A 19,698-nucleotide genomic window follows, 5' to 3' on the forward strand; every position below is an offset into this window, starting at 1 on the left:
ACATCTCAGTGCAAAATAAGCCGACGAGAAGCTTTCGTAAATTAAACCATGGCTATCTCACGGCTCATTTATCAAACTAAGCCCTTATATCGGCGTGCTACTGCTGAAACTCACTCGAAACTCACCGGTGACATTGACAGGGTGAGTTGTTAATGCATTTTAAGTTTCAACTCTAAGCATATAAAATACCTATAGGTGACTTCTATACCCTAAACAACTATAAGTTTAAAACCTAAAACTCGACTACGAAAAAATCTACCGCTCTTAAAAGTATGAAATAAGACTGAAATTCATCCAGATAGTGATGTTTTAGCCGGGTTTTAGGTTTTTAATTTATATTTTTATTTCAAATCAAATCAAATCAAAATCTTTATTTGTGAATACATATATATTTATATTATTTATTACCATAACGTGCTTCCGATGCGTGTTTTATGCCATTTTTCGAGAAAAATCACAGACAGACAGATCGGCAGACGACCACGGCTATCTTATAAACATCACTATTTTACTCCCATTTCTGCAAAGTTTTCATACGAGTCTACTAGAAAAGTGATTATATGGTACCACAGCGATATATGTATAAACGACAAAAAGCTTATTATAAGATTAATGACTACCTAAATGATAAAAATGTCTGGTATTGAATGTGTTCCTCTAGTTATTAAATAACTTGTAATGTATATCCTCATTGGTTTTTAAAAGATGTGTTGCTGTTGCAGTTTCTTGTCATTTCTTCTCCTCAGCCATAACACCTTGCGAAATGACGTAAATTCAAAAATGTTACATTGACCTTCAACAAGTTTATCCATGATAATTACGTTGACTAAATGATTCTGATTTCTGATTATAGTCGCGTACGCGTTGAGATCATCAGGATATATAAGCGATAGTGTGTGGATAGGGCACGGGTGATTAGACAATTATTTTTATTTATTTAGGAAGAATTTCAGAGAAATATACCTATCGATCGCCCGCATCCAGCGGCAGCGCAGGACCGATCGTCGTGGAGATCCTTGGGGGAGGCCCAGCAGTGAGCGTCGTACGGCTGATAATGATGATACCTATTTTCTTGTTTCATACTTTTTAGAGCGTGATATTTCAACGCCAATGATCGAGATCCCGTACTATAAACAACATGCGTGTCTAATGCTCATAACTATTTCAAAACATCGATACAACAAAATACCCCATAATATCGTTATTCGTTACCATTACCGACTGTAAATTTCTGTTGCATACCCTCGGTTCGCGCAGTAAAGATAAACCCTTGTTATTGGTATTACTGGTACCTATTCTTGGTAGACCTGTTTCTGTTTTCCCGGTGAATAAGAAAACTTTAGACATTTTTTGCGGGATTTTTAGTAGAATGTGACGCCATAATAAGCCATGGCTGCTTAGGATATGGGGTCGGAGAAGTGAACTAGAAGTTTCTTTTTTTTTGACGTGACTTATGATTTGCCGCAGATGGCATTAACTACTTGGCCGGACAAATGGGGAACGCTGAAGCGTCTCACCCGGTACAAGGTTTAAGACAACAGGCCTGAGGGTGCCCAGTTGGGCGCGAACCCCGGCTCGGGGTGTCGTCTGAGGAAAAATATCTGAAAGAATTAATCGACCCTAGTGAGTCGATAGCGATAAGCGCTGATTGAGGGAAATCGTCGACCACACCGGCGGAGTCGGTATCGGGAACTAGAAGTTCACTTAGAAATATGTGTGTTTGTGTGTTTTCTTGCCACTGATTGCCTGGAAGAAATTACTGCTTAGCAATAAAACCGCCAGATTGTACTGTATATTTCGTCCGCGTGTGTGAAACTTGTTTTGTATGTTGTGTGCCATTAAGTATATTTGTATTAGTCTGTCATTGGCACAACTCACACGAGAGAAGACTATTAAAACTCTTCTCTAAAATAAGTCATTATTAAAAAATGTATTGATAACAGTACTTACTATAGAAAAACCTTACGGCATCAAATACTTGACCGGTTAAATGGTAAACTAAGTATAGCTAATGCGAAATCAGCTCTAAAATACAGTGTCATTAGAGCTTATGCCATCGTCTCCAGAGCCATAACACGTTCCAAAGCGGTAGTGGAATTACGTTCAATAAGAGTTCACGAGAGAAACTTTGGAATTAAACGATTTGGAATTTTACTCTGCTGTGTATTATCAACAGCCTCCGTGGTCTAGTGGTTAGAGCGCTAGGCTCACGATCTGGAGGTCCAGGTTCGAATCCCGATGGGGACATTGTCGAAATCACTTTGTGAGACTGTCCTTTAATTGGTAAGGACATTTCAGGCTTGAATCACCTGATTGTCCGGAAAAGTAAGATGATTCCGTGCTTCGGAGGGCACGTTAAGCTGTTGGTCCCGGCGTAAAAACACCTCCACCAACCTGCAGTGGAGCGTGGTGGAGTATGCTCCATACCCCCTCCGGTTGATTGAGGAGAGGCCTGTGCCCAGCAGTGGGACGTATATGTTAGGCTGTTTATGTGTTATGTATGTGTGTGTATTTTATACTGTGGCTGTGATTCTGTTATGCTGACTGTTTTATACTATGCCTGAGATTTTCTTGAATGTGGAGCATCTCCCATTAGCGTTCAGTACCTGCAAGAGGATAAGCTTTTGTTAATACCCCTTTTCGTTATTTATAAATAAAAATAAAATAACAATATAGAACATCAGAAGCTAATTTTTTTTAGTTATTTATATTTTTACAAGTAGGTTTGCGTTTTACAACAATTTTACAATACAATACAATACAAAAACTCTTTATTGCATTTAAATCATATTAAAAATACATTAGGTATTATAATTAGATAGGTAGTACAACAGGCGGTCTTATTGCTAACGTAGCAATCTCTTCTAGGTGACCTTTAGGTATAGGACATGAATTTCATAAAAAGTGTAGCGGGGTAGATAGTGCAAAATAAAAAGTAATTATACTTGATGGTAGATTTCATTTTTCATTGAAGCGAGATTTAAATTTGGCGCAAAATAGGAGAGTTATAAGGATCGTAGCATTGTGTGATCTCTACAAGGGCAAACTATATAACCAAAATTAATTCCTAAATATCGAAGACCCCTTCAACTTAAACGCACCCTTCTCAATTTAACTCTATTTCCTTTCGAATAGAATAATGTCATCGACCATTATACCACACCCCTCCTGCGCAATTTTGTCGAAATCAAATTTATCGCCGCCATAGACAAGATCGTCCAATCTGAGCCGTTACTCCGACTGATAGCTCCGTCTCTGACGATATATGACTGGAAGAGGGGGAAGAAAGACGTCGGGCTGGTAAGGCGTCGGCTTTTGAGGCGCGGGCGCAAGCGATAAGCGAGCGCCGCTGCTTAATGTACATAGTCGTAAGACCGGACCTTGTTTTGAAACCGTGTAGGATATATTTGTCATATTTGTAATTTTGTATATAAAAAAATACAAAAATATTTGTTTTTCAAAATTGGCTTACAAAGTTAGCGCTTTTTGAACGTCAAAAAATAAATTACATATTATGTAACTAGCTGTAAAACTACTAATCTGTAACGCTGAGGGAAAGACGTGGCCAGAAAACCTCCCATCACATTATCATCGGCGTAAGTGCCAAATTATAATGTGGTTCTCTCCAACAAAACCTCAATTTCAATCCAGATTTTTAACAGCATTTCAGAGTCACAATTATTAAGCCACGGTCCCTCTTAAATTTCCCTCCTCAGTTTACTCCAAGCTTGGTATAAAATCACAACATTCCATCATTTATATCTTAAATTGTCACCCACTCCCTCTTTGTCTTGTAGAGTGACAATAATTCACTCCAACAACATTTGGACATCCCCTCGGTACGTGATCCGGAAATCGCCAGTTATTTCCAGTTATATATTTTTTATTCGCCATTTTTCATTGCCTTAATGTATTTTCGTTTCGCTGTATAGATAAAGTGTAAATGTGATTTAAGGGTGCAGAGGCGTTTGGGTTTTTTTGGAGTAGCTAATTTCCATTAATATTCTTGTACTATTTTTCTGTTTCCTTTTTTATTTGCTTTCTAAAGTCAACGACCACTTAACACTTTCAAGGGCAGAACGTCTAATGACGTTCCGATTCCAAGGTGTCATACTGTCTATTATGAACCATCAATCACCCATGGTCTCTGCCCGTGAAAGGGTTAATGCATCGCGCCTGAATCCCCCTTAGGAGTAAGCAGAGGTGTGTATTATATACACCCACTCCTCGTCAGCTATGTAACCAGGCACAGATCTTGGAAACCACGTGATATCAATATCTAGGATCCAACAATGAATTCAAAGAGATAAAGTCGAATAAATATTATTTCAAACAGTAGACGATTATGTTTCAAAAAGGAATTTTGTTAGATTCTCGTTATGAATTGGAGTTATTATGCAAATGATGAACCCACTCATTATATATAATATTATGTAGACAAAATTAAATTAAACAGTTTGTAAACTGCTAAAACATAAAAGTCGTTTTGTTTTTTGAATTGTAATTTCTTTTTCTTTACCTCTTTTTAGTTGCTATACGATTTTGCATGCTGTCAACGCACCCTGTTTGGGATGTTGACTGACCATTTTTGTTTGTAACTGTATATTTTATCATGTATTGTCAATGTCCTGTTGTGTGTTGCAATAAATAAAAAAAAATGGACTCGAACATTAAAGTATTATTAATTATTTCTCACACAAATACACACACATCATCCCCTAAGTATTATCCCGTTTTGCACAGGGTCCGCTTACCTAACTTGAAGATTTGACAGGTCCGGTTTTTTACAGAAGCGACTGCCTGTCTGACCTTCCAACCCGCGAAGGGAAAACCAGCCCAATACAGGTTAGGTCACATACTTCTTGGATGTGACGAAATTTTAATGATAACATTTTTCATAAGCTCACCCTCATTTAATAACGTGTTATAACCAGAAATATTGGAACGTAGCTTAAGTGTGTTGGGTTAAATTTAATCTCGTATGAGGTTAAGCCCTATACATTTAACCCCATGGTTTCTGCACATGATTTGAAAGGCAAAATATTAATGTAATGTTTCATCCCCTAATCAGGGGATGATAAGTTTGATTGGGGGAAAACAATAAGTGGATATTTAAGGGGATGATTTAAATGGGGATGCGGTGGTGGAGAAATTGTGCATGATAAATTAATTTTCATAATATTAAAGGGAGGAAGAAAAACAAAAAGCGAAGACAACTTGCAACCACTTTTGTTACAAAATCCTAAGATAATGGATGGTTGCCTGGCAGAAATTGCTATTTATTTTTATTCGTATGTTTATGTCCTTTGTATATGTCGTTGTGCAATAAAGTATTATTGATTGATTGATTGATTGGTTATCGTGAAACCCTTGTGTCCGTCAAATGATTAGGTCAATGACCAACCTCATCAACCCTGATGCCAAGGTTACTATTGAGCCGCCAAAGCTCCTGACATGACATGTAACGACTACATTCTTGTATAAGTAAACACTAGCCGAGACCGACTGCCTAACGTGCCCTTCGAAGCACTGATCATCTTACTTTCGGACAATCGGGTGATCGGCCTGCGTTCTAACCAAACTACAGATCAGAAAGTGGACTTCGTGATGTTTCGCCACCGGGATGCGAACCTGGGACATCCCGGTCGCCAGTATTATACATCAACTCACGTCAACTTCTCAATGGGGTAAGCAGAGACTATGGAATTCCATTTGTTTCGATCCTGACACACTTCTCTTGCTTCCTTCACATTCATCAATCGCTTCATACACGCACGCTGTTCCAGAGTAGATCGTACTAAACCTTTTATAAGGACATCTCCAATTCGGTAAATGAATTTCTAAATTTTCCTCTGCCACTGAATCAATTAATAGTTACAAATATAGATTTTCGTGATATCACATACTAATGTGATTGCTGTCTGAATCGATTTAGATCTTATATTGATTTGTATCAGATGATCATATTAGGTATTCGCAAATAAATCAATTGATATCAATTTTCACTAACACAGTCGGCTCGACCATTATAGACGGCGATACGGCTCACCTATCACGTTGGTCTAACAGAAAGCTCGGTGAGGTGTGGACACTTAGTTCATATTGCGATGGATGTACCTGTGACTACCCCAATTGGGATATAGTCGTGAGTTTATGTTATGTTATGGTGAATTTCTTCCAAATTATCCAACAGTCCGTTGGGTCCACCTGCTCTAATATATATTCAGCGAGATAGTCACTATCACCCGAAGTCTCAGGATCTTACCCGTGCGCAGCAGACTGCGACAATTAAATTGACGGACTTACATAGGGGAGTGAATCATAGAGGGGAGCGGAATATTACGTCAAAATAATATCACTTTTTAGTGATTGAAAATGTTACTTAAGCAGTTTAATAGTTAACGGCCTCTGTGGTCCAGTGGTTGAGCGTTGTACTCACGATCCGGAAGTCCAGGGTTCGAATCCCGGTGTGGACAAATCACAAAAATCACTTTATAATCCCTAGTTTGGTTAGGACATTACAGGCTGATCACCGTGCTTTCACTAACACACTATAGAATAATTTGGTTCCAGTTATTACTTACTGATGTAAGTACGTAGTCGTTACATGAGTCATGCCAGGGCCCTATGGCGGCTCAATAATAACCCTGACACCAGGATGAGGTTGGTAATCCACCTCACAACCCACACGATAGAAGAAGAAGACTGAAATCTCATATGCCTCCGAATCGTGAGACCAACGTTCAACCACTGGACTACAGTGGCCGTTAGATTTCAATTGCATGTACCTATATCTACTCCGTGATTTCGGGTATATGTGCGTCCTAACTGGAAATAACAGACTGGTCCGTGCCCACCCCCCGTTGTCGAGGGGATGAAGTCAATTTGATTACATCATAACAAGGTTACGCGTCATTAAGGTGTGAGTTCGGTTCGGTTCACACCCTACGATGCTTATGAGGGTGGGTTGAGACGAGCGAGGTTCATCAGGGATGAGGACCCGGCACAAAATGTTTGAAATAAGCCACTTGGTCAATTCAGCTGTAATCTAACATAACATCCGATATTGTATGCCTGAAGGGGAAGACAGAGACTCTTCGTCAGCAATGTTTAAGTCCCGTCACATCCCAGACACTTCATACAAAAAACTCCGTTTTACACAGACACCACACATTGAAGATTTCGTGCGCATCTGTGTGTGTGACGTCCGACGCTCATACGATTGAAGACTAAAGTAAGACCGAGGGGGTGAGGTACACCTAGCTCAGCCGCTGGTGGGGAGCGTAGAGTTGCCGTTCTATACGTAGTATTATTCGTTATTCTATAGTGCCGTGTAATAAGACAAAACAACGTGGTATCAATTATCTATGAATGTAGTGGTATAGAGCCCGGGATTCGAACCCATCATACCACGATATAAATCACGCGATCTTCGAACAAGGCTATCATGGACTCAAGTTAAAATTATACAGCTTAGCATGAAAGTGACGATAGGTATTTCATTCTAATTATGCTACATTAAATAGGGTATTAGGACTTTAGGACTTCAAATCAAAAGTAGCAGAAAGTGCCAATTAGGGATTACGGGTGTGCGTAAATACCTATGTATATATTGCGTAAACTTCTTTGGGACAAAAGGGGAATCGGTTTACTGCTCTGACAATCTCAATCATTAACAATAGACACAAAAGGGTTGCAGCGCTATATAACATGAAACATTCAAATTTTCACGAACACAATAAAACGAGTCATAAACCGCCTATGACACCGCAGCATGAACCACAGATGATAAGAGGATAAATAAAAAATAAGTAAAGCGGCCGCGAACGTTATTGTGCGCTATAAAACTACGTGTGACGTACAACGGAGAAACGCTTCACACAATTCAGTTGTGTAATGGATGTGTGCCACACCGAAGTGTAACAGGGTCATAGGCTTGTGCATGGAAGGAGCCTCCCCGAGCGGCGCATTGAAGTTTTCTCGCGCCCGGCGCACCCTGGTAACAGTCTGCGGACGATTTAGTCGGTAACGCAGACTGGCCGATCCTTTCACCACGATGGCGATCCAATGTGATCGGTCCTCATCAGGACCAAAACAATAGGCTTGTATCTGTGATTTATTATTATTAGATTGATAGGGAACAATACCGGAGATTCGCATTGAGGAGCTCGGTGGCGCAGCGGTAAACGCGTTCGGTCTGCGATTGTTGAAGTTAAGCAACTTTCGCAAAGGCCGGTCATAGGATGGGTGACCACAAAAAAAAAGTTTTCATCTCGAGCTCCTCCGTGCTTCGGAAGGCACGTTAAGCCGTTGGTCCCGGCTGCATTAGCAGTCGTTAATAACCACCAATCCACACTGGGCCGTGGTGGTTTAAGGCCCGATCTCCCTATCCATCCATAGGAAAGGCCCGTGCCCCTGCAGTGGGGACGTTAATGGGCTGGTGATGATGATACCGGAGGGCAGCAGTAACTGTCAGTACTATTCAGAAGCGGAGGACAGGTGTCCTAGTATGGCTTTGTAGACTACTCTGGGCGCCATCCCACTTGCGTCAGACAGAGTACTGCGGGGCGGAAGGCAAGAGGGAAACCACTGCCCTATTTTTCCCTAAAAAAGTAGCATGGAAAATGCTGCACCGACAAGAGCGTCGCTATTAAATTTATGATGATGAGGGAACCGTGATAGCTCAGTTGGTAGAACACTTCCCTCTCACTTTGAGGTCGCAGATTCGAATCCAGCACAAGCCTAAACCAATGATTGTCGAATTTGTTTTCGAATTCACGTTTGGAACATAAATAATTATCACGAGCTCAGGTGAAGGAAAACTTCGCGAGGAAACCCACATTTCCGAGAAATGCATTTTTAGAGGTATGTGACTTAAAATGTAAAATTTTTATACGGTTGTTTTAGATTTGTGCCTAAAATTGACGTGTGTTCCATAAATTTTATGCTTGTCGATTACCCGTCCCTTTCCTTTTCGGCGAATAAGAAAATGACGGATATAACTTAAAATAAAATTAGATGGTGTTTAAAGGAATTAGCACCAATGTCTATTTATACCTAAAACCATCGTAGACTATCGTATCTACACTACAGCCACGTCTTCTAAGCATTGTCACGTCCTATAAATCCTTCAGTTCATTACGCGTCAGTGTAACACTAATCTCACAAGAAAGAGGTCGCCTAAGAGGCATTATCGTACAAAACGCAGCGATTTCCACACCCCTCCCCACTTGACTACCGTATCTTCCCACACACCACTTTTTCCCCACACCCGCATACATTTCCGCTTTTATTAAGAAGTATCTGTGTATCCGTTCAGATATAGTTGCAGCTGCGTAATGGATTGCGTGGCAAGAGATAGAGCCGTCGAGTGAGGTCGCTGATTCAACTGTTTCAAGATACTATTGTGGTGATAAATGTTTTTTTTTGGCGGGAATGTGATATGGTGGATTTTTTATTTTTTCGTCTCAGCAAAGGGTGGTGTAATGCGAAGCCTGTGGTCTGAAATTGCCGTTTTATTGTGCGAGGTATTGAGCGGGACGCTTGTGGCGTTTGAGGTGTCTGATGTAAAATGTATTTTAAAATAGGAATTCATTTTACTTCTAAGGTAAGTTTGCTGCTATTTCTACCAATGGTTTCTTTGTAATTGTTCATGTAATATCGTCCTTATAATCAACGAAAATCACTTGAGCGCATTTTTGTAAAATCACATTGTAACTTTTTTTGTTTCTTTTTTGAGCAATAAAGGGTTTTTATATTGTAGTCTTGATGGTAGTCAGACAGATAGAAGAGTACATAAGCGGCCTTATTGCTAAGTAGCAATCTCTTCCAGGCAACTTTAAAAATGATCCATCGTGTTCAAATGGAAATGGACAATGTACACATACCCTCTGTCGGTTTTTATGACACTTTCGGGAAAATAAGCAGCTGGATGCGTCCTATGTTCTTTATACGCTCCCATTCCAGTATAGAAACTGTAGGTGTCTGTCAAACGCAATCGTCTTATTCTTAGCTAAGTCATACCTTCAGTTAAATTTGCGGCGAGACCCATTCAGAAGGGTTTGCGGTTGTATCTGTATAATCGCGGAGCAAGATTAATGCTACGTCCGGGTAGTGGGTTCGAATCCCCGGCACATTAATTTGGCGACCGTAATTAGAGCAATCATGGTGAAGATGTCCAATTTATCAACTGGCCGCGGCTCTGTCAACTGCAGATTTCAGGCTGCGGTCGTATTATTGTTTATAGTTATCGTTATAAGTACCACGGATTGGTGAAGCCTACAGCGAGATCTTAGCGAGATATTTCATTAATACTTGAGAGTAAGGTAGATTCCAACTGGTCAAACCAGTTGCTTTGTAAATAAAACATGGGGTAGAGGTACAGTAAGCTGCAAAAGTCCAATCAGTTTCTTGCAAAGTAATAACTGGTTGTACTTATGAACTCCTGGTTACATGTCGTTTCTGTCTCTCTCTTTATCTCTCTTGTCGGTGGAGTCTTCCCGCTGCTGCCCTGATGCCGGGCAGCAGGCGGTGTCAGTACTGGTTTGAGGCCGAGGAAATGTCGTTTCTATAACAGACCAAAAACACCAACAAAACACAAATTACGACAACTAATGGTTCATGGTTAGTGGTTGGTACTTCTATGCTGTTCTGGGAGCATATAAAAAACATAGAACACGTTCAGCTGCTTCTCTTCCCGGGCATGTCGTAAAAACCGACAGAGGGATTGTGTCCTCTAACATGATGGACTAATGTTATGGGCGATAGGCTGATCCCTTATCACCATAAGGTTCATCATATCCATCTTTGGACTTCGTATCAACAGTGGCTGCAAGTTGTCTTTGATTACTTGTGGCTCTGCCCACCCCATTAGGGATTACGGGTGTCGTGAACCATACATAATCATGTAAGGTCACGAATTATCTGAATTCTGAATCACATTCCAAAACTGAAATGTGTCATAGTTATATGAAATACCTATGGGGCAAAATACCCACAAATGGGCAACGTGCCCATAGCTGTCTAAATATAGGGTAAAAAACCAACGATGTTAGAATATGTGATTAGAATGTTTCATAGTTATATGAATACCTATGGGGCAAAATACCCACAAATGGACAACGTGCCCATAGCCGTCTGAATATAGGGTAAAAAGCCCACGATGTTTGAATATGGGGTGAAACCCCGCGAATGGCCTCCAACCGCCCCTTACAGCCATCCCTGTCCACCTGATTGCCTTGATAAATTCATCTGATTACCTGATAAATCACCACAACGATATTACCTACTGCAATGTTTTACTGTTTGTTTTACTATCCGTTTTACTGTTTACTGTCTGTTGTTCTCTTTATCGATTTGTATCGGATAATACAAATATAGCATAACTGATATCTAAGTAATTAGGAAAATATATAAGTATTATAAGACTTAACTGAATATTCTTCCTGCACATCGACAGGAAGTCTGATAAAACTGTTGTTGATTGTTATACCTGAAAACACACTGTTTCTTCTCTAATCTGTTTCTGAATAATCTGAATATTCTTTGATTTCTGTTCTCTCCTCTTAATGCAATTTCATTTGTTCCTTTGTCGATTTATACCAAATAATACAAGTACCAATAGCATAACTGATATCTAAGTAATTAGGAAAATATATAAGTATTATTAGACTTAACTTGGGGGAGACCTATGCCCAGCAGTGGGCGTCGTACGGCTGATGATGATGATAAGACTTAACTGAATATTCTTCCTGCGCATCGACAGGAAGTCTGATAAAACTGTTGTTGATTGTTATATCTGAAAATACACTGTTATTTCTGCTCTGATCTGTTTCTGAATAATCTGAATGTTCACTGATTTCTGTTCTCTGTTCTAATGCACCTTCTTTTGTTCTCTGAAAATTATTTAGTTTTTTCGTAATGACAGCCCGCCAAAAAGCATCAACTTTTTTCTGGCCAGTGTTATTATGACATATATAACCTACAAATCGATTACTCACTCGAGTAAAAATAAAATCGATATGATGCATTTTAATATTATTATGAATTTGATTATTTAAATTCGAGAACTGATTACAGTTCGAGACACTGCCCCGACGCAAGAATTATGAAATACACATGTGTTATGATTAAGTTCAGCATTCTAAACCCTGCTGTAGATTTTGAGTAGACTGTTCAATTTGCTGCACTATGTTCTGAACAGCTTGATAAGCAGTTTGTTGACTTAGACTCAAACTCTGTTTCATTGCTATGTCCTGTTAATTTAGCTGAAGCTGTTGTTGATTATGAAACAACGCACTGAATCAAAATTTTGCTGATGTTTTCAATAAACGTAAGCAGATACGTCTATTCTGGATAACTGAAAAGTATCAGTAATATAACAACTTAATATATCTAATATCACAACTTTCTCCAGATGATGTTAGCATGTTTGGTTTGTGCTGACAAATAACGACTGAAAAAGGACTAAAAATTTGAGCTATTCCAATTTGTTGCTACTGGAGGTACAGCTTAATATAGGGCAATTAGGCTCTCACCTGAATATCCTGATCTGCGACTGAAGAGGTCGAGGCTGCTGATATCATCGACAGCTCCCTGATATGCGTCAGCGTATAGTTTACCTCTTTGAACTCTTGATTAATGTTCTCCAACTCCCGAAGCTCGTCAACAAGGAAGAACTCTTAATTGTACTGAATAATAACCTGGAAGGCATCCACTAGCTGTGGATAATGACGCCTGGATTGCTTCTGCGCCACTGATAGCACGATTGTTGATTTATGTTCTATAACTGTTGCATATGAATTGGTTAATATACGATATTTATTTGAAAACTTGGTCTTAACTTTTAGCAAATGGTTGGTATTCATTCTAATAACAATACTTACTGACTATTTCGAATATGTTTACACTGAATTTTTGCAATATAAATTGAAGTAAAACATAATAAAATTTGTACCCCAAAAACATAAAATCAATGAATTAATACTTTTCGAAACTCTTAAATGAACTGACTTACAACAAACTTAACAACTCAATTCAACTGATCTGATTTCTGATTTGTTGATAACTGGTATAGTCAATCTGATTTAATGTTGATAACTGGTATACTCAATCTGATTTAATGTTGATAACTGGTATAGTCAATCTGATTTAATGTTGATAACTGGTATACTCAATCTGATTTAATGTTGATAACTGGTATAGTCAATCTGATTTAATGTTGATAACTAACATGGTCAATCCAATTTGATGTTCATAACTGTTATCGTCAACAGTTACATGGTCTATCCGATTTGATGTCGATAACATTAACAACTGGCTTCGTCCTTCTGATTTATCAACTGATTTGGTTGATCTGATTCGCAAATAATCTGGTCAATCTGCTTTGACAATTGATTTGGTCCATCTCATTTAACTACTTATTATTGGCCCATCTGATTTGAGTCAACTGATTTAACAACTGTTATTGGCCCATCTGATTTAAGTCAACATTATTGGCCCATCTGATTTGAGTCAATTGATTTAACAACTGAATTGGTCCATCTAATTAGGTCCATCTGATTTGATGTCAACTATTCTGTATCTACTGATTTCGTACTGAGTATCACTAACATGGTCACTAAATTACATGTTCAAGATATCCCAGCATCTCCACCATGTCGTGAACCATACATAATCATGTAAGGTCACGAATTATCTGAATTCTGAATCACATTCCAAAACTGAAATGTGTCATAGTTATATGAAATACCTATGGGGCAAAATACCCACAAATGGGCAACGTGCCCATAGCTGTCTAAATATAGGGTAAAAAACCAACGATGTTAGAATATGTGATTAGAATGTTTCATAGTTATATGAATACCTATGGGGCAAAATACCCACAAATGGACAACGTGCCCATAGCCGTCTGAATATAGGGTAAAAAGCCCACGATGTTTGAATATGGGGTGAAACCCCGCGAATGGCCTCCAACCGCCCCTTACAGCCATCCCTGTCCACCTGATTGCCTTGATAAATTCATCTGATTACCTGATAAATCACCACAACGATATTACCTACTGCAATGTTTTACTGTTTGTTTTACTATCCGTTTTACTGTTTACTGTCTGTTGTTCTCTTTATCGATTTGTATCGGATAATACAAATATAGCATAACTGATATCTAAGTAATTAGGAAAATATATAAGTATTATAAGACTTAACTGAATATTCTTCCTGCACATCGACAGGAAGTCTGATAAAACTGTTGTTGATTGTTATACCTGAAAACACACTGTTTCTTCTCTAATCTGTTTCTGAATAATCTGAATATTCTTTGATTTCTGTTCTCTCCTCTTAATGCAATTTCATTTGTTCCTTTGTCGATTTATACCAAATAATACAAGTACCAATAGCATAACTGATATCTAAGTAATTAGGAAAATATATAAGTATTATTAGACTTAACTTGGGGGAGACCTATGCCCAGCAGTGGGCGTCGTACGGCTGATGATGATGATAAGACTTAACTGAATATTCTTCCTGCGCATCGACAGGAAGTCTGATAAAACTGTTGTTGATTGTTATATCTGAAAATACACTGTTATTTCTGCTCTGATCTGTTTCTGAATAATCTGAATGTTCACTGATTTCTGTTCTCTGTTCTAATGCACCTTCTTTTGTTCTCTGAAAATTATTTAGTTTTTTCGTAATGACAGCCCGCCAAAAAGCATCAACTTTTTTCTGGCCAGTGTTATTATGACATATATAACCTACAAATCGATTACTCACTCGAGTAAAAATAAAATCGATATGATGCATTTTAATATTATTATGAATTTGATTATTTAAATTCGAGAACTGATTACAGTTCGAGACAACGGGCGTGAGTTTATGTATGTATGTATGTGTAATGGTTCATAATTTCACCACTGTTTACAAATAATTCGCTGGGCTCAGTGACTGCATTTTTGCTCTTTGATTGTACGTCCTTCGCAAAATGAACTTAGTACCCACACCTCACCGAGCTTTCTGTTAGACCAAGAGCAGTTGTGGATTTGAACATAGTGGCGCGACCGTAGTGTCCTGGTGAGATAGGGGACTTATATATCTCTTGGCGTACCATTTTCCTAAAAATTCACTTATACCACACTCTCTGTGCCGCCATGCGTGCAAGTATTTATTTATTATGGTACATCAACAGCAGTACATACACAAACACACAATATAAAATACACATAGGAAAAGTTCCGGTATGCCTGCCAATTATAGACGCACACAACACTGATAATAAAAAGTATACCTAAACTAAAGTTAGCTTAAAAAGAACAATAATTGAAAATAAAATTTAAAAAAGAAAAAACATAATTCGTCTAATACAACACAACAACGTTTAAATGGTATGAAAAAATCAAACGAAAACTAAAACTATCGCAATAAAACTTAGAGATAGGTGGTTAAGTACATAAAATTATAAAATTACATAAAATTATCAGCATTTTACTTTTAAATTGAATAAATGAATCGTTGTGTATGTCCACATCACTGTTGTTTAATTCGTTGAACTTCATCAATATTCTAGAAACCGGATTATGTAGGCCTAGGTTAGTTCTAGAACGGGGAACACTAAAGTATGAGTGAGATACAGTTTATTTGCTATCTCCCTTACTCCTTACGGCTTACGGCCATTTAGACTAAAGTAAGACCCAGAGCGGATGAAGGATAATAGAATTGCAAAAGCGGTATATAAAGCGAAAGTTGATGGTAGGGCTGGCAGAGGAAGACCGAGAAGGACTTATGATGACCAAATTGGAGATGTCCTTAGAATAGGTTTAATACGATCTACTCTGAACCGGTGTGCGTGTATGAAGCGGTTGATGAATGTGGAGGAAGCAAGAGAAGTGTGTCAGGATCGAAGAAAATTGAATTCTATAGTCTCTGCTTACCCCGGTGGGAAATAGGCGTGAGTTTATGTATGTATATATGTATGTATGTTGATGAATTGCTTCAATGTGGCCTTTTTGACCCTCTGACTTTACAACACGAAAAGGAAACCATCCTAATTACAGCGTAGTTAGGTCTGAACTAAAAAGGGCTACCTTTCAAACTATTTCCCAAAATCCAATTACAAAGAGAATCACAATTTGAAGGGTACAAAACAATAACGGAATCCTATAGTCTCTGCTTACCCCGGTGGGAAATAGGCGTGAGTTTATGTATGTACGTATGTATGTAAGACCCAGAGGGGGTGAGGTCGGTTCCTGATACGATATGGTGCGGGGCGGAGTGTTACCGTTCTATACGTACGTTCTTGCTGTGTATGGAGATGTACAGTCATGAGCAATATCATGTACCCACTTTAGAACCCTGTCGCACTATCATATTTGACATTTAATGAGACTTACGGTTTAATTTGTCAAAAAAGTTAACGTGACATGGTTTCAAAGTGTATACATATTAGTACTTGTGCCCGTACAAAGTTATACCTTGTAAGGTACGAAATACAAAAGATATTAGGTTTCGTAGAAGCAGCTCATTGTTGCAGTAATTGTGTTAGGTTGTACGTCAAGACAGTGTCTGTCTAGGGGACTGTCTTTCTCGTGATTCAGGTCGAAATAAGTGAAGACGGCGAGACATTTGTACCTTGAAACTATACACTAATAGAACGCTGTGAAAAGAACAGACGTAGGTACATACTAAGATGGATATGGCGAACCCTATGGTACATTATACAAACATACACAAGCTCACAACTATAACCCAATTGGGGTAGACAGAGGTACATCCATCGCAACATAAACTAAGTACCCACATCTCACCGAGCTTTCAGTTAGACCATCGTGTCCAAATGAACATAATCATAACAAAGCATCTCGCCTGTTTTCCCTAAGGGGTAGGCAGATGTGTATAGTATGACAACTAGTCCATGCCAGCTGTGTTTAAGTCCTGTGTAGTATGGCGAGCATATTGCCAGTAACCGGGCACAAATCCTGGAAACCACGTATTAATTGATATCAATTATTTACAATCCACATGAATTCAAGTTTATAACGTTGAATTGATTAAGACACCCAGTCGGTATTCGAACCCGGGACCCTACGGTGATGTGACACACCGTATGGTGACAGAGTATGAACCAATCGCTCATGTAATTCGTATCATTGTAAAGGAAATAATCCCATTTGACTTTGACGTCAATTCTTTCAAATATTAATCCTCTCATACGACGCCCATAACCGAGGTTCGCGCACCTTCAGGCTTGATGTCTTAAATTTTGTACCAAGTGAGAGCCTTTAGCGCACCCCATTAGTCCGGCTAAGTAGTTAATGCAATTTACAATAAGTCACGTAAAAATCTAACGTCATATCCAGGAAGCTTTTTATGTTATTTTATTACTCTTAGTGGAGCACAAGTTATTTTATTGTGTGTCAGTGAGTAAAAGTGGGTCCTCTTAAGTCCTCAGGTTTCATAGGCCACTTAACCTTTCAAGCTACAACGTAGGCGAAGTGACAGATGAGACTATCGCGTACAATTTAAGTGAAAATAATTAAGTGGCCCTGATTCCTGCAGACACCAGTACCACCTCATAAACTGCCTATATACGTCCCACTGCTGGGCACAGGCCTCCCCTCAATCAACCGGTGGGGTATGGAGCATACTCCACCACGCTGCTCCACTGCGGGTTGGTGGAGGTGTTTTTTACGGCTAATAGCCGGGACCAACGTGCCCTCCGAAGCACGGAATCATCTTACTTTTTCGAACAATCAGGTGATTCAAGCCTGAAAAGTCCTTACCAAACAAAGGACAGTCTCACAAAGTGATTTCGACAATGTCCCCATCGGAAATCGAACCCGGACCTCCAGATCGTGAGCCTAACGCTCTAACCACTAGACCACGGAGGCTGTTACTACCAGTACCTGCCAGTACCACCTAATTTTAAGTTATACCTGTCATTTTCTTATCCGCCGATAGGAAAGGGACGGTTGATTGACAGCTGTTTTTTTTTAGTTTCTGGCCTGGAAACATGTCCTTTTAGCCAAGCTGTGAATTTTAAAATGAATGAGTGATTGAATGAATAGCCCGGGCGAATCAAATAGGCATCTCGCTGATATGCAACCAGTTTGACGTGTTCCGCTGTCTTAATTCTGTCGAGTTATTGGCTAATGAAACATTTTGAGAGGATTGTTTAAAATTTTATCGAAAAATTGTCGTGTGTTCCATCAATTAAAAGCCTGTCGATTACCCGCCCGCTTACCTAACCTGAAGATTTAACAGGTCCGGTTTTTACAAAAGCGACTGCCTGTCTGACCTTCTAATCCGCGAAGGGAAAACCAGCCCAATACAAGTTAGATTACATACCTCAGAAAATGCATGAACCACGTGATATGAGTTCAAACTCACAAAGTTTTCTGCAATCGTTTGGAGCTGGGCATCGAATTCTTGTCACTACGATGGACGTCAAACGTTTTCCGAACAAGGCTATCGCGGATTAGGACTTATACAGAAAAAAACAGAATCAATTTTGAAATTGCTGTTTAGCAAAAAGGCCGTCTATTGTGCTTTTTTATCCGTTTGTACGTGTCCTTACTTATGTCTTTGTGTAATAAAGAATTATTGATTGATTGATTGATAAATTCTATTAAAAAAAGGTAACAAAATTATCTTAATCTTGCACCTACACCTACATCCATTACTTTTGACTTTCTTTTTTTCTTCCTCTGGAAGCTATCTCCTAACGTATTACTTATACAAAAAGCAACAATAAAATTTTCTCCCCTACACGATTATAGAGCTGACATACGAAATCCCATCATGAAATCCGGCTTCAAACTTGCGACCCTCCGACGAGACATTTCAACACCACACATACACACCCATACATTATCCATACACACATACATAATCACCGTCTCCCCTGCAAACTAGAACTAAGCAATGGTAAACACTTAATTCAAGTGGTATATTCCCAACCCTTAAGGGAGTGCCGTATATTACGGTTATAACAATTCAAATATAACCGAGTTTGCAGTAGATTATGTTTGTTGATTGACAAACTTCAACTATTCTCATAACACCCAAAGGGTATCTGGGAGAAATTGCTACCTTAGCAATAAGATCGCCTTTTGTACGTTTGTATTCGTGTGTTATATATTATGTTGCTTTTGTGCAATAAAGAATCGTGTTGGTAACATAGTATTAAATAAATATATTTATTTAATATTTTTGTAACTTTGCAATACTTTTTCTGTTTATATTTTTCATTATGTATGTTTAAGTCGTGCTTCTCGGTAATCTCTCTCTATTTAAGAGCTGCGCTCTTGTCGGTGGAGCAATCGCCATTCCTCTCTTCTTCCCGCCAAAACCTTCACCTCCCGATACGACACGACCTGCACCTTCTCTTTTATTTGTTTCATAAATGTTATCTTAGGTCTACCCCTTCCTCTCTTCCCTTCAACTTTGCCTTCTATAATGTTTGTTATAAATGAATCGTGTCGTATCAGGTGGCCAATCATATTTAATAAGAGCAAATAAAAACATTTACACAGTGCAAATTCAGTACGTATCAATTAATAAAACATACAAATAAATAAATGTAATTGTTTAATAAATAAATTGTGTATTGTATTGTGACTCGAATTAAATTAGAGACAGGGGGGTAATAAGGCCACATTGAAGTAATTCATCTAAAAAGCAATATTGCTATTTGACATCTCTTGA

The 19,698-nt window shown here is 38.8% G+C and overlaps 1 protein-coding gene across 15 annotated transcripts in view; it reads right to left on the reverse strand.

Moving 5' to 3' along the window:
- Nucleotides 1-19,698, reverse strand: part of LOC126378017 (hemicentin-1) — a 663,470-nt gene that overhangs the window by 560,283 nt on the left and 83,489 nt on the right. The gene's annotated exons all lie outside the window — the stretch shown is intronic.

This window comes from Pectinophora gossypiella, chromosome 25 (genome assembly GCF_024362695.1).
Source record: "Pectinophora gossypiella chromosome 25, ilPecGoss1.1, whole genome shotgun sequence".
Classification (NCBI taxonomy): Eukaryota; Metazoa; Arthropoda; class Insecta; order Lepidoptera; family Gelechiidae; genus Pectinophora; species Pectinophora gossypiella.